The sequence below is a fragment of the Pleurodeles waltl genome, unplaced genomic scaffold, assembly GCF_031143425.1.
Source record: "Pleurodeles waltl isolate 20211129_DDA unplaced genomic scaffold, aPleWal1.hap1.20221129 scaffold_72, whole genome shotgun sequence".
Lineage (NCBI taxonomy): Eukaryota > Metazoa > Chordata > Amphibia > Caudata > Salamandridae > Pleurodeles > Pleurodeles waltl.
In genome coordinates, this window is record NW_027150393.1 from 950,305 (window position 1) to 964,691 (window position 14,387).

Below are 14,387 nucleotides of genomic sequence, written 5' to 3' on the forward strand. Positions count from 1 at the left end.
TTTGAAACATCTTCTGAAGCGTCTTTCAGAAAAGCAGGGCCATTCGGAGGCTCTCTCTCTAAGCGTGCCATAGCAATTGATGTTTTCTGTCAAGGATTTTTTGTTTGTCTCTAGCAAGGAAAGGGGTAGTCAAGATGCCCTGTTCCAGTGAGCTGAACTAGTGCACTGATGTGAAAAGCAGACCCTTTCTGGTAGTTGTAACCCTCTGCAAGTCCTGGACCCTTGCACCTTAGACTTCCAGACCAGAAGCACTGAAGGGCCTGCTAGCTCTTGAGCCAGAGAAGCATGCCTCTTGGATTCAAGCACACTTACTCGCTCAGCGCTCGATCAGGCGAGATTTATAGTAGTGGCTCATAGGCCTGAAACACTCACCTGGGAGACGCGGGGTGGCTGATTTCCCGGAATGGCCCTTGATGGGGAAATCACCTCCTTTCCCCCGCCTCATTTCAGAATTGTGTGCAAGTCGCAAGACAGTGTTCAGGGGTTCATGGGTACTGCCTACTCCCAGCTGCCTCTCTGTCTTCTTCATGTAAATTGCAAGTCACGAGGAGGCACCATTGCCAATATGCTCCGCCCACCTAACCAAGAAACCCAGTTTGAGCTTGTCTGCCTGTTTTGTTGCAGGGGCAGTGTCTTCTTTGCCCAAAAGGTGGCAGGAGAGACTCACTTCAAACGATAGAATCAACTGCTTAAGTAGAAACCAGCATGGTAGTTACTGTCATAAAGTGCAGCTCTAACAGAAGGTGTGCCTGAGATGCCCCTTCCAGTAATACACAGAATTTTGATTGAGGGCCCAGCCGATGGGTTGGTGGATTTCTCCTCACATGCCACAGCAGCTTCCAAAGATAGTGGTGTGAGGAGCTGGCTGTGCAAGCAGAGCAAGATTTAAGGGAAGAAAACACACCTGTTAGGAGTGGGATTTGAACCCACGCCTCCATGAAGAGACCAGAAGGCTCAGCTTCACTGAAGATCAAGCTCTCTTGAGTCTGGCACCTTAGACCACTCGGCCATCCTGACAGCCAAAACATTGTGCAGGTCTGACTCTTCAGTCTGCACTTGTTGATGCTGCCGCTTGCAATGTTCCTATCAAAGTCACAGCTTTAAAGGCCCCACAATATAACATGGCCAAGAAAAAAAAAAAAAACAGAACAAGAAACAAGGCACATGCACGACCACCGAGGGATGCAGATAACTTTTTATCGTCCTGCAATAGTAAAGCACATTTTACACAGGTCACAAGTTTTTAAAGGTCATTTCTGTCTAAGTGTGCATTGAGAGAGACTGAGGTTTTAGTGAGCAAACACAAAAGCTACTGCTGCCCAGTGTCGAACCGGGGACCTTTTGCGTGTGAGGCAAATGTGATAACCACTACACTACAGAAACAAGCTTGCTGGCTTGACTAAAGGAGCACAGTTCCCCTCATATGTTTGCCCGATTTCCTCTATACTTGATCAGCAGTTGCTCAGAATGCGAGGGGTAAGTGTGAAAATTGCAGCGGTGTCAGCCAGCATGCATACACTCAGACGTCCTGAAAAGTCACAGCTGCGGGCAGAGACAGACAAATATCTGATGCCTAAATGCCAGGAACGCAAGCCTGTGAAATCATCACACAGGGCGCACTGAGAGCAAGCAGGAAGGAAGCCAAGGCATTGTAATCCATTTTTCGCCTGAGGCAAAAAATATGTTTTGCGCAACAATGCTTCGAGTGGAATGAGAAATGTTGAGGGGTTGTGTATTTTGAGCAGGATTTGATTGTTTTCCGCTAAAATGGGCTCGTCTGGGATTTGAACCCGGGACCTCTCGCACCCGAAGCAAGAATCATACCCCTAGACCAACGAGCCTGGGCACAGAAACGCTACGGCTCCCACCCTGCCCCGAGGGTTGGTGGCAGAGAGTGGGAGACTACATCCCAAAGCAAGAAACGCCACATGGTGCTCTCTTCTGCAGTATGACTAGAGTCATTTGCATGGTCGTCATCGAACATGACATAAAAAGCCTCTATCCTTTAGACATTTTGTCCCAGATTTACAAGAAAATGACTGAGCGCGATGCTGTGCCAAATTTGCAAGCCCCACGCTCCGTCATTTTCAAAATGCAGGGAAGCGCTGTATTTAGTAGAATACAGCGCACCCCTGTGCTTCCCTCTGCGCCAGCTCTAAATTAACTGCTGAGCGCCAACGCAGCCGTTCTTGCACCATGGTACAAGGATGATGCGATGAGGGGGAAATTGTTTTTGTGCAGGAAGGGACACCTTCCTGGCCAAAAGAAAAATCTTCAATGGTGATTTGCTCTTACCTCTATGTGTGCTGCAGAATGCAGCACACTTAGAAAGAGAAAAAACGAGGAGAAATGAAAACATTTCTCCTCAGTGCACCACTCTAACGATACCCCTGGGATGGCGTTGGATTTTGGCGCTGACGCAGATTTACGACAACTCCTAAATCTGGAGCAGCATCAAAATGCTATGGTGTTGCTGTGGCACACTCACAGCAACACCCATTGCTCGCCCCTTCCAGGGAAAGCGCTGCGTGCTAAGGTGCCGTATTTACAAGGAGGTGTTAAGCCACAAAAAGTGGCTGAACGCCATCTTGTAAATACCGCGCAGTGCATAGTGCCACCGGGGCGTCACTAAAAGTGATGCTCCGTTGGCGATTGGGCCTTGTAAGTCTGGCACCTTATTTGCTCAAGGTGTGTGTTCTTGGTGAGGGCAGGAAAGCTTTTTTCGCTCTTATACCTTCCTTCCTTGGCTGGCTTGAATGCGGTAGGCTCAGGCTTCAATGCAAAGGTCAAACAGTGAGCAACTGACTGACGTAAGCTGGCGCAACTCCTCTTGGTGAGCTGTGACAGATGCCCCAGGAGCGTAGTACCTCACGATGGTGAGGGATAGACACAGTCTCTTTTATCGCAGCTTGCCTGTCAGCTGAGTCAGGAAATGCAAATACTGGGAAAAAGCCCAGCGACTTGCTGTTTTTGCTTGGCTTCGAACCAGGGACCTTTCGCATGTGAGGTGCGCATGATAACCACTACACTACACAAACAGACACACTTGCCGGCTTGCTTCATGTGGCTATGCATTGTACTGGAACCACCACACTATGGAAACTGACACACCTGCTTGCTTTATGTGGCTCTGCATTGGACTGGGATGCAAGGACTGAGGGCCAATGTTCATGACGCTCAAAGCTGAGCCTTCCGGAACACGATCTCTTGCCTTGGAAGAAAGGAACTGGCATCACTTTCATTCCAAGAGGTGATTTCAGAACTGGACCCGAAATTACCATGGAGAAGCACTGTGCATTTAATGTTCCTATGAGCACTGCTGCTCCAGCACAGAAAAGCAGTTGCAAAGAAATCTTGCATACCTTCATGATGCTGAACCATCTCAACGCAGGTATAAAGCATGTATTGCATTGCAACATGACAACTTACAAGAGTGAAAAGCAGAAATACACCTGTTTAAAACACAGACTGAACCTATAAAGGTAAGGGTTTGTCTGGGATTTGAACCAAGGTCCTCTTACACCCGAAGCGAGAATCATACCCCTATACCAACTAGACTGCTGCTGGAGAGGCATTTGAAACATCTTCTGAAGCGTCTTTCAGAAAAGCAGGGCCATTCGGAGGCTCTCTCTCTAAGCGTGCCATAGCAATTGATGTTTTCTGTCAAGGGTTTTTTGTTTGTCTCTAGCAAGGAAAGAGGTAGTCAAGATGCCCTGTGCCAGTGAGCTGAACTAGGGCACTGATGTGAAAAGCAGACCCTTTCTGGTAGTTGTAACCCTCTGCAAGTCCTGGACCCTTGCACCTTAGACTTCCAGACCAGAAGCACTGAAGGGCCTGCTAGCTCTTGAGCCAGAGAAGCATGCCTCTTGGATTCAAGCACACTTGCTTGCTCAGCGCTCAATCAGTCTCGATCAGGCGAGATTTATAGTAGTGGCTCATAGGCCTGAAACACTCACCTGGGAGACGCGGGGTGGCTGATTTCCCGGAATGGCCCTTGATGGGGAAATCACCTCCTTTCCCCCGCCTCATTTCAGAATTGTGTGCAAGTCGCAAGACAGTGTTCAGGGGTTCATGGGTACTGCCTACTCCCAGCTGCCTCTCTGTCTTCTTCATGTAAATTGCAAGTCACGAGGAGGCACCATTGCCAATATGCTCCGCCCACCTAACCAAGAAACCCAGTTTGAGCTTGTCTGCCTGTGTTGTTGCAGGGGCAGTGTCTTCTTTGCCCAAAAGGTGGCAGGAGAGACTCACTTAAAACGATAGAATCAACTGCTTAAGTAGAAACCAGCATGGTAGTTACTGTCATAAAGTGCAGCTCTAACAGAAGGTGTGCCTGAGATGCCCCTTCCAGTAATACACAGAATTTTGATTGAGGGCCCAGCCAATGGGTTGGTGGATTTCTCCTCACATGCCACAGCAGCTTCCAAAGATAGTGGTGTGAGGAGCTGGCTGTGCAAGCAGAGCAAGATTTAAGGGAAGAAAACACACCTGTTAGGAGTGGGATTTGAACCCACGCCTCCATGAAGAGACCAGAAGGCTCAGCTTCACTGAAGATCAAGCTCTCTTGAGTCTGGCACCTTAGACCACTCGGCCATCCTGACAGCCAAAACATTGTGCAGGTCTGACTCTTCAGTCTGCACTTGTTGATGCTGCCGCTTGCAATGTTCCTATCAAAGTCACAGCTTTAAAGGCCCCACAATATAACATGGCCAAGAAAAAAAAAAAAACAGAACAAGAAACAAGGCACATGCACGACCACCGAGGGATGCAGATAACTTTTTATCGTCCTGCAATAGTAAAGCACATTTTACACAGGTCACAAGTTTTTAAAGGTCATTTCTGTCTAAGTGTGCATTGAGAGAGACTGAGGTTTTAGTGAGCAAACACAAAAGCTACTGCTGCCCAGTGTCGAACCGGGGACCTTTTGCGTGTGAGGCAAATGTGATAACCACTACACTACAGAAACAAGCTTGCTGGCTTGACTAAAGGAGCACAGTTCCCCTCATATGTTTGCCCGATTTCCTCTATACTTGATCAGCAGTTGCTCAGAATGCGAGGGGTAAGTGTGAAAATTGCAGCGGTGTCAGCCAGCATGCATACACTCAGACGTCCTGAAAAGTCACAGCTGCGGGCAGAGACAGACAAATATCTGATGCCTAAATGCCAGGAACGCAAGCCTGTGAAATCATCACACAGGGCGCACTGAGAGCAAGCAGGAAGGAAGCCAAGGCATTGTAATCCATTTTTCGCCTGAGGCAAAAAATATGTTTTGCGCAACAATGCTTCGAGTGGAATGAGAAATGTTGAGGGGTTGTGTATTTTGAGCAGGATTTGATTGTTTTCCGCTAAAATGGGCTCGTCTGGGATTTGAACCCGGGACCTCTCGCACCCAAAGCAAGAATCATACCCCTAGACCAACGAGCCTGGGCACAGAAACGCTATGGCTCCCACCCTGCCCCGAGGGTTGGTGGCAGAGAGTGGGAGACTACATCCCAAAGCAAGAAACGCCACATGGTGCTCTCTTCTGCAGTATGACTAGAGTCATTTGCATGGTCGTCATCGAACATGACATAAAAAGCCTCTATCCTTTAGACATTTTGTCCCAGATTTACAAGAAAATGACTGAGCGCGATGCTGTGCCAAATTTGCAAGCCCCACGCTCCGTCATTTTCAAAATGCAGGGAAGCGCTGTATTTAGTAGAATACAGCGCACCCCTGTGTTTCCCTCTGCGCCAGCTCTAAATTAACTGCTGAGCGCCAATGCAGCCGTTCTTGCACCATCGTACAAGGATGATGCGTTGAGGGGGAAATTGTTTTTGTGCAGGAAGGGACACCTTCCTGGCCAAAAGAAAAATCTTCAATGGTGATTTGCTCTTACCTCTATGTGTGCTGCAGAATGCAGCACACATAGAAAGAGAAAAAACGAGGAGAAATGAAAACATTTCTCCTCAGTGCACCACTCTAACGATACCCCTGGGATGGCGTTGGATTTTGGCGCTGACGCAGATTTACGACAACTCCTAAATCTGGAGCAGCATCAAAATGCTATGGTGTTGCTGTGGCACACTCACAGCAACACCCATTGCTCGCCCCTTCCAGCGAAAGCGCTGCGTGCTAAGGTGCCGTATTTACAAGGAGGTGTTAAGCCACAAAAAGTGGCTGAACGCCATCTTGTAAATACCGCGCAGTGCATAGTGCCACCGGGGCGTCACTAAAAGTGATGCTCCGTTGGCGATTGGGCCTTGTAAGTCTGGCACCTTATTTGCTCAAGGTGTGTGTTCTTGGTGAGGGCAGGAAAGCTTTTTTCGCTCTCATACCTTCCTTCCTTGGCTGGCTTGAATGCGGTAGGCTCAGGCTTCAATGCAAAGGTCAAACAGTGAGCAACTGACTGACGTAAGCTGGCGCAACTCCTCTTGGTGAGCTGTGACAGATGCCCCAGGAGCGTAGTACCTCACGATGGTGAGGGATAGACACAGTCTCTTTTATCGCAGCTTGCCTGTCAGCTGAGTCAGGAAATGCAAATACTGGGAAAAAGCCCAGCGACTTGCTGTTTTTGCTTGGCTTCGAACCAGGGACCTTTCGCATGTGAGGTGCGCATGATAACCACTACACTACACAAACAGACACACTTTCCGGCTTGCTTCATGTGGCTATGCATTGTACTGGAACCACCACACTATGGAAACAGACACACCTGCTTGCTTTATGTGGCTCTGCATTGGACTGGGATGCAAGGACTGAGGGCCAATGTTCATGACGCTCAAAGCTGAGCCTTCCGGAACACGATCTCTTGCCTTGGAAGAAAGGAACTGGCATCACTTTCATTCCAAGAGGTGATTTCAGAACTGGACCCGAAATTACCATGGAGAAGCACTGTGCATTTAATGTTCCTATGAGCACTGCTGCTCCAGCACAGAAAAGCAGTTGCAAAGAAATCTCGCATACCTTCATGATGCTGAACCATCTCAACGCAGGTATAAAGCATGTATTGCATTGCAACATGACAACTTACAAGAGTGAAAAGCAGAAATACACCTGTTTAAAACACAGACTGAACCTATAAAGGTAAGGGTTTGTCTGGGATTTGAACCAAGGTCCTCTCACACCCGAAGCGAGAATCATACCCCTATACCAACTAGACTGCTGCTGGAGAGGCATTTGAAACATCTTCTGAAGCATCTTTCAGAAAAGCAGGGCCATTCGGAGGCTCTCTCTCTAAGCGTGCCATAGCAATTGATGTTTTCTGTCAAGGATTTTTTGTTTGTCTCTAGCAAGGAAAGAGGTAGTCAAGATGCCCTGTGCCAGTGAGCTGAACTAGGGCACTGATGTGAAAAGCAGACCCTTTCTGGTAGTTGTAACCCTCTGCCAGTCCTGGACCCTTGCACCTTAGACTTCCAGACCAGAAGCACTGAAGGGCCTGCTAGCTCTTGAGCCAGAGAAGCATGCCTCTTGGATTCAAGCACACTTGCTTGCTCAGCGCTCGATCAGGCGAGATTTATAGTAGTGGCTCAGAGGCATGAAACACTCACCTGGGAGACGCGGGGTGGCTGATTTCCCGGAATGGCCCTTGATGGGGAAATCACCTCCTTTCCCCCGCCTCATTTCAGAATTGTGTGCAAGTCGCAAGACAGTGTTCAGGGGTTCATGGGTACTGCCTACTCCCAGCTGCCTCTCTGTCTTCTTCATGTAAATTGCAAGTCACGAGGAGGCACCATTGACAATATGCTCCGCCCACCTAACCAAGAAACCCAGTTTGAGCTTGTCTGCCTGTGTTGTTGCAGAGGCAGTGTCTTCTTTGCCCAAAAGGTGGCAGGAGAGACTCACTTCAAACGATAGATTCAACTGCTTAAGTAGAAACCAGCATGGTAGTTACTGTCATAAAGTGCAGCTCTAACAGAAGGTGTGCCTGAGATGCCCCTTCCAGTAATACACAGAATTTTGATTGAGGGCCCAGCCGATGGGTTGGTGGATTTCTCCTCACATGCCACAGCAGCTTCCAAAGATAGTGGTGTGAGGAGTTGGCTGTGCAAGCAGAGCAAGATTTAAGGGAAGAAAACACACCTGTTAGGAGTGGGATTTGAATCCACGCCTCCATGAAGAGACCAGAAGGCTCAGCTTCACTGAAGATCAAGCTCTCTTGACTCTGGCACCTTAGACCACTCGGCCATCCTGACAGTCAAAACATTGTGCAGGTCTGACTCTTCAGTCTGCACTTGTTGATGCTGCCGCTTGCAATGTTCCTATCAAAGTCACAGCTTTAAAGGCCCCACAATATAACATGGCCAAGAAAAAAAAAAAAAACAGAACAAGAAACAAGGCACATGCACGACCACCGAGGGATGCAGATAACTTTTTATCGTCCTGCAATAGTAAAGCACATTTTACACAGGTCACAAGTTTTTAAAGGTCATTTCTGTCTAAGTGTGCATTGAGAGAGACTGAGGTTTTAGTGAGCAAACACAAAAGCTACTGCTGCCCAGTGTCGAACTGGGGACCTTTTGCGTGTGAGGCAAATGTGATAACCACTACACTACAGAAAGAAGCTTGCTGGCTTGACTGAAGGAGCACAGTTCCCCTCATATGTTTGCCCGATTTCCTCTATACTTGATCAGCAGTTGCTCAGAATGCGAGGGGTAAGTGTGAAAATTGCAGCGGTGTCAGCCAGCATGCATACACTCAGACGTCCTGAAAAGTCACAGCTGCGGGCAGAGACAGACAAATATCTGATGCCTAAATGCCAGGAACGCAAGCCTGTGAAATCATCACACAGGGCGCACTGAGAGCAAGCAGGAAGGAAGCCAAGGCATTGTAATCCATTTTTCGCCTGAGGCAAAAAAAATGTTTTGCGCAACAATGCTTCGAGTGGAATGAGAAATGTTGAGGGGTTGTGTATTTTGAGCAGGATTTTATTGTTTTCCCGCTAAAATGGGCTTGTCCGGGATTTGAACCCGGGACCTCTCGCACCCGAAGCGAGAATCATACCCCTAGACCAACAAGCCTGGTCACAAAAGCGCCACGGCTCCCACCCTGCTCCGAGGGTTGGTGGCAGAGAGTGGGAGACTACATCCCAAAGCAAGAAACGCCACATGGTGCTCTCTTCTGCAGTATGACTAGAGTCATTTGCATGGTCGTCATCGAACATGACATAAAAAGCCTCTATCCTTTAGGCATTTTGTCCCAGATTTACAAGAAAATGACTGAGCGCGACGCTGTGCCAAATTAGCAAGCCCCACGCTCCGTCATTTTCAAAATGCAGGGAAGCGCCGTATTTAGTAGAATACAGCGCACCCCTGTGCTTCCCCCTGCGCCAGCTCTAAATTAGCTGCTGAGCACCAACACAGCCGTTCTTGCACCATGGTACAAGGATGACTGCGTTGAGGGGGAAATTGTTTTTGTGCAGGAAGGGACACCTTCCTGGCCAAAAGAAAAATCTTCAATGGTGATTTGCTCTTACTTCTATGTGTGCTGCAGAATGCAGCACACATAGAAAGAGAAAAAAACGAGGAGAAATGAAAACATTTCTCCTCAGTGCGCCACTCTAACGATACCCCTGGGATGGCGTTGGATTTTGGCGCTGACGCAGATTTACGACAACTCCTAAATCTGGAGCACCATCAAAATGCTATGGTGTTGCTGTGGCACACTCACAGCAACACCCATTGCACGCCCCTTCCAGGGAAAGCGCTGCATGCTAAGGTGCCGTATTTACAAGGTGGTGTTAAGCCACAAAAAGTGGCTGAACGCCATCTTGTAAATACCGCGCAGTGCATAGTGCCACCGGGGCGTCACTAAAAGTGATGCTCTGTTGGCGATTGGGCCTTGTAAGTCTGGCACCTTATTTGCTCAAGGTGTGTGTTCTTGGTGAGGGCAGGAAAGCTATTTTCGCTCTCATACCTTCCTTCCTTGGCTGGCTTGAATGCGGTAGGCTCAGGCTTCAATGCAAAGGTCAAACAGTGAGCAACTGACTGACGTAAGCTGGCGCAACTCCTCTTGGTGAGCTGTGACAGATGCCCCAGGAGCGTAGTACCTCACGATGGTGAGGGATAGACACAGTCTCTTTTATCTCAGCTTGCCTGTCAGCTGAGTCAGGAAATGCAAATACTGGGAAAAAGCCTAGCGACTTGCTGTTTTTGCATGGCTTCGAACCAGGGACCTTTTGCATGTGAGGTGCGCATGATAACCACTACACTACACAAACAGACACACTTGCCGGTTTGCTTCATGTGGCTATGCATTGTACTGGAACCACCACACTATGGAAACAGACACACCTGCTTGCTTTATGTGGCTCTGCATTGGACTGGGATGCAAGGACTGAGGGCCAATGTTCATGACGCTCAAAGCTGAGCCTTCCGGAACACGATCTCTTGCCTTGGAAGAAAGGAACTGGCATCACTTTCATTCCAAGAGGTGATTTCAGAACTGGACCCGAAATTACCATGGAGAAGCACTGTGCATTTAATGTTCCTATGAGCACTGCTGCTCCAGCACAGAAAAGCAGTTGCAAAGAAATCTTGCATACCTTCATGATGCTGAACCGTCTCAACGCAGGTATAAAGCATGTATTGCATTGCAACATGACATCATACAAGAGTGAAAAGCAGAAATACTCCTGTTTAAAACACAGACTGAACCTATAAAGGTAAGGGTTTGTCTGGGATTTGAACCAAGGTTCTCTCACACCCGAAGCGAGAATCATACCCCTATACCAACTAGACTGCTGCTGCAGAGGCATTTGAAACATCTTCTGAAGCGTCTTTCAGAAAAGCAGGGCCATTTGTAGGCTCTCTCTCTAAGCGTGCCATAGCAATTGATGTTTTCTGCCAAGGATTTTTTGTTTGTCTCTAGCAAGGAAAGAGGTAGTCAAGATGCCCTGTGCCAGTGAGCTGAACTAGGGCACTGATGTGAAAAGCAGACCCTTTCTGGTAGTTGTAACCCTCTGCAAGTCCTGGACCCTAGCACCTTAGACTTCCAGACCAGAAGCACTGAAGGGCTTGCTAGCTCTTGAGCCAGAGAAGCATGCCTCTTGGATTCAAGCACACTTGCTCACTCAGGCTCGATCAGGCAAGATTTATAGTAGTGGCTCATAGGCCTGAAACACTCACCTGGGAGACGCGGGGTGGCTGATTTCCCGGAATGGCCCTTGATGGGGAAATCACCTCCTTTCCCCCGCCTCATTTCAGAATTGTGTGCAAGTCGCAAGACAGTGTTCAGGGGTTCATGGGTACTGCCTACTCCCAGCTGCCTCTCTGTCTTCTTCATGTAAATTGCAAGTCACGAAGAGGCACCATTGCCAATATGCTCCGCCCACCTAACCAAGAAACCCAGTTTGAGCTTGTCTGCCTGTGTTGTTGCAGGGGCAGTGTCTTCTTTGCCCAAAAGGTGGCAGGAGAGACTCACTTCATACGATAGAATCAACTGCTTAAGTAGAAACCATCATGGTAGTTACTGTCATAAAGTGCAGCTCTAACAGAAGGTGTGCCTGAGATGCCCCTTCCAGTAATACACAGAATTTTGATTGAGGGCCCAGCCGATGGGTTGGTGGATTTCTCCTCACATGCCACAGCAGCTTCCAAAGATAGTGGTGTGAGGAGCTGGCTGTGCAAGCAGAGCAAGATTTAAGGGAAGAAAACACACCTGTTAGGAGTGGGATTTGAACCCACGCCTCCATGAAGAGACCAGAAGCTCAGCTTCTCTGAAGATCAAGCTCTCTTGAGTCTGGCACCTTAGACCACTCGGCCATCCTGACAGCCAAAACATTGTGCAGGTCTGACTCTTCAGTCTGCACTTGTTGATGCTGCCGCTTGCAATGTTCCTATCAAAGTCACAGCTTTAAAGGCCCCACAATATAACATGGCCAAGAAAAAAAATAAACAGAACAAGAAACAAGGCACATGCACGACCACCGTGGGATGCAGATAACTTTTTATCGTCCTGCAATAGTAAAGCACATTTTACACAGGTCAAAAGTTTTTAAAGGTCATTTCTGTCTAAGTGTGCATTGAGAGAGACTAAGGTCTTAGTGAGCAAACACAAAAGCTACTGCTGCCCAGTGTCGAACCGGGGGACCTTTTGCGTGTGAGGCAAATGTGATAACCACTACACTACAGAAACAAGCTTGCTGGCTTGACTGAAGGAGCACAGTTCCCCTCATATGTTTGCCCGATTTCCTCTATACTTGATCAGCAGTTGCTCAGAATGCGAGGGGTAAGTGTGAAAATTGCAGCGGTGTCAGCCAGCAGGCATACACTCAGACGTCCTGAAAAGTCACAGCTGCGGGCAGAGACAGACAAATATCTGATGCCTAAATGCCAGGAACGCAAGCCTGTGAAATCATCACACAGGGCGCACTGAGAGCAAGCAGGAAGAAAGCCAAGGCATTGTAATCCATTTTTCGCCTGAGGCAAAAAATATGTTTTGCGCAGCAATGCTTCGAGTGGAATGAGAAATGTTGAGGGGTTGTGTATTTTGAGCAGGATTTGATTGTTTTCCGCTAAAATGGGTTTGTCGGGGATTTGAACCCAGGACCTCCTGCACCCGAAGCGAGAATCATACCCCTAGACCAACGAGCCTGGGCACAGAAGTGCTACGGCTCCCACCCTGCTCCGAGGGTTGGTGGCAGAGAGTGGGAGACTACATCCCAAAGCAAGAAATGCCACATGGTGCTCTCTTATGCAGTATGACTAGAGTCATTTGCATGGTCGTCATCGGACATGACATAAAAAGCCTCTATCCTTTAGACATTTTGTCCCAGATTTACAAGAAAATGACTGAGCGTGACGCTGTGCCAAATTTGCAAGCCCCACGCTCCGTCATTTTCAAAATGCAGGGAAGCGCCGTATTTAGTAGAATACAGCGAACCCCTGTGCTTCCCCCTGCGCCAGCTCTAAATTAGCTGCTGAGCGCCAACGCAGCCGTTCTTGCACCATGGTACAAGGATGACTGCGTTGAGGGGGAAATTGTTTTTGTGCAGGAAGGGACACCTTCCTGGCCAAAAGAAAAATCTTCAATGGTGATTTGCTCTTACTTCTATGTGTGCTACAGAATGCAGCACACATAGAAAGAGAAAAAACGAGGAGAAATGAAAACATTTCTCCTCAGTGCGCCACTCTAAAGATACCCCTGGGATGGCGTTGGATTTTGGCGCTGACGCAGATTTACGACAACTCCTAAATCTGGAGCAGCATCAAAATGCTATGGTGTTGCTGTGGCACACTCACAGCAACACCCATTGCACGCCCCTTCCAGGGAAAGCGCTGCGTGCTAAGGTGCCGTATTTACAAGGTGGTGTTAAGCCACAAAAAGTGGCTGAATGCCATCTTGTAAATACCGCGCAGTGCATAGTGCCACCGGGGCGTCTTAAAAGTGATGCTCCGGTGGCGATTGGGCCTTGTAAGTCTGGCACCTTATTTGCTCAAGGTGTGTGTTCTTGGTGAGGGCAGGAAAGCTATTTTCGCTCTCATACCTTCCTTCCTTGGCTAGCTTGAATGCGGTAGGCTCAGGCTTCAATGCAAAGGTCAAACAGTGAGCAACTGACTGACGTAAGCTGGCGCAACTCCTCTTGGTGAGCTGTGACAGATGCCCCAGGAGCGTAGTACCTCACGATGGTGAGGTATAGACACAGTCTCTTTTATCTCAGCTTGCCTGTCAACTGAGTCAGGAAATGCAAATACTGGGAAAAAGCCCAGCGACTTGCTGTTTTTGCTTGGCTTTGAACCAAGGACCTTTCACATGTGAGGTGCGCATGATAACCACTACACTACACAAACAGACACACTTGCTGGCTTGCTTCATGTGGCTATGCATTGTACTGGAACCACCACACTATGGAAACAGACACACCTGCTTGCTTTATGTGGCTCTGCATTGGACTGGGATGCAAGGACTGAGGGCCAATGTTCATGACGCTCAAAGCTGAGCCTTCCGGAACACGATCTCTTGCCTTGGAAGAAAGGAACTGGCATCACTTTCATTCCAAGAGGTGATTTCAGAACTGGACCCGAAATTACCATGGAGAAGCACTGTGCATTTAATGTTCCTATGAGCACTGCTGCTCCAGCACAGAAAAGCAGTTGCAAAGAAATCTCGCATACCTTCATGATGCTGCACCGTCTCAACGCAGGTATAAAGCATGTATTGCATTGCAACATGACATTTTACAAGAGTGAAAAGCAGAAATACTCCTGTTTAAAACACAGACTGAACCTATAAAGGTAAGGGTTTGTCTGGGATTTGAACCAAGGTCCTCTCACACCCGAAGCGAGAATCATACCCCTATACCAACTAGACTGCTGCTGCAGAGGCATTTGAAACATCTTCTGAAGCGTCTTTCAGAAAAGCAGGGCCATTTGGAGGCTCTCTCTCTAAGCGTGCCATAGCAATTGATG

The 14,387-nt window shown here is 48.3% G+C and overlaps 2 non-coding genes across 2 annotated transcripts; both read right to left on the bottom strand.

The window, feature by feature from the left end:
- Positions 1 to 1,769: 1,769 nt before the first annotated feature.
- TRNAP-CGG (transfer RNA proline (anticodon CGG)) lies at positions 1,770 to 1,841 on the bottom strand. Its single transcript has one exon. It is a non-coding gene; the product is annotated as a tRNA-Pro (tRNA).
- Positions 1,842 to 8,927: 7,086 nt separating this feature from the next.
- Positions 8,928 to 8,999, bottom strand: TRNAP-CGG (transfer RNA proline (anticodon CGG)). Its single transcript has one exon. It is a non-coding gene; the product is annotated as a tRNA-Pro (tRNA).
- Positions 9,000 to 14,387: the final 5,388 nt, after the last annotated feature.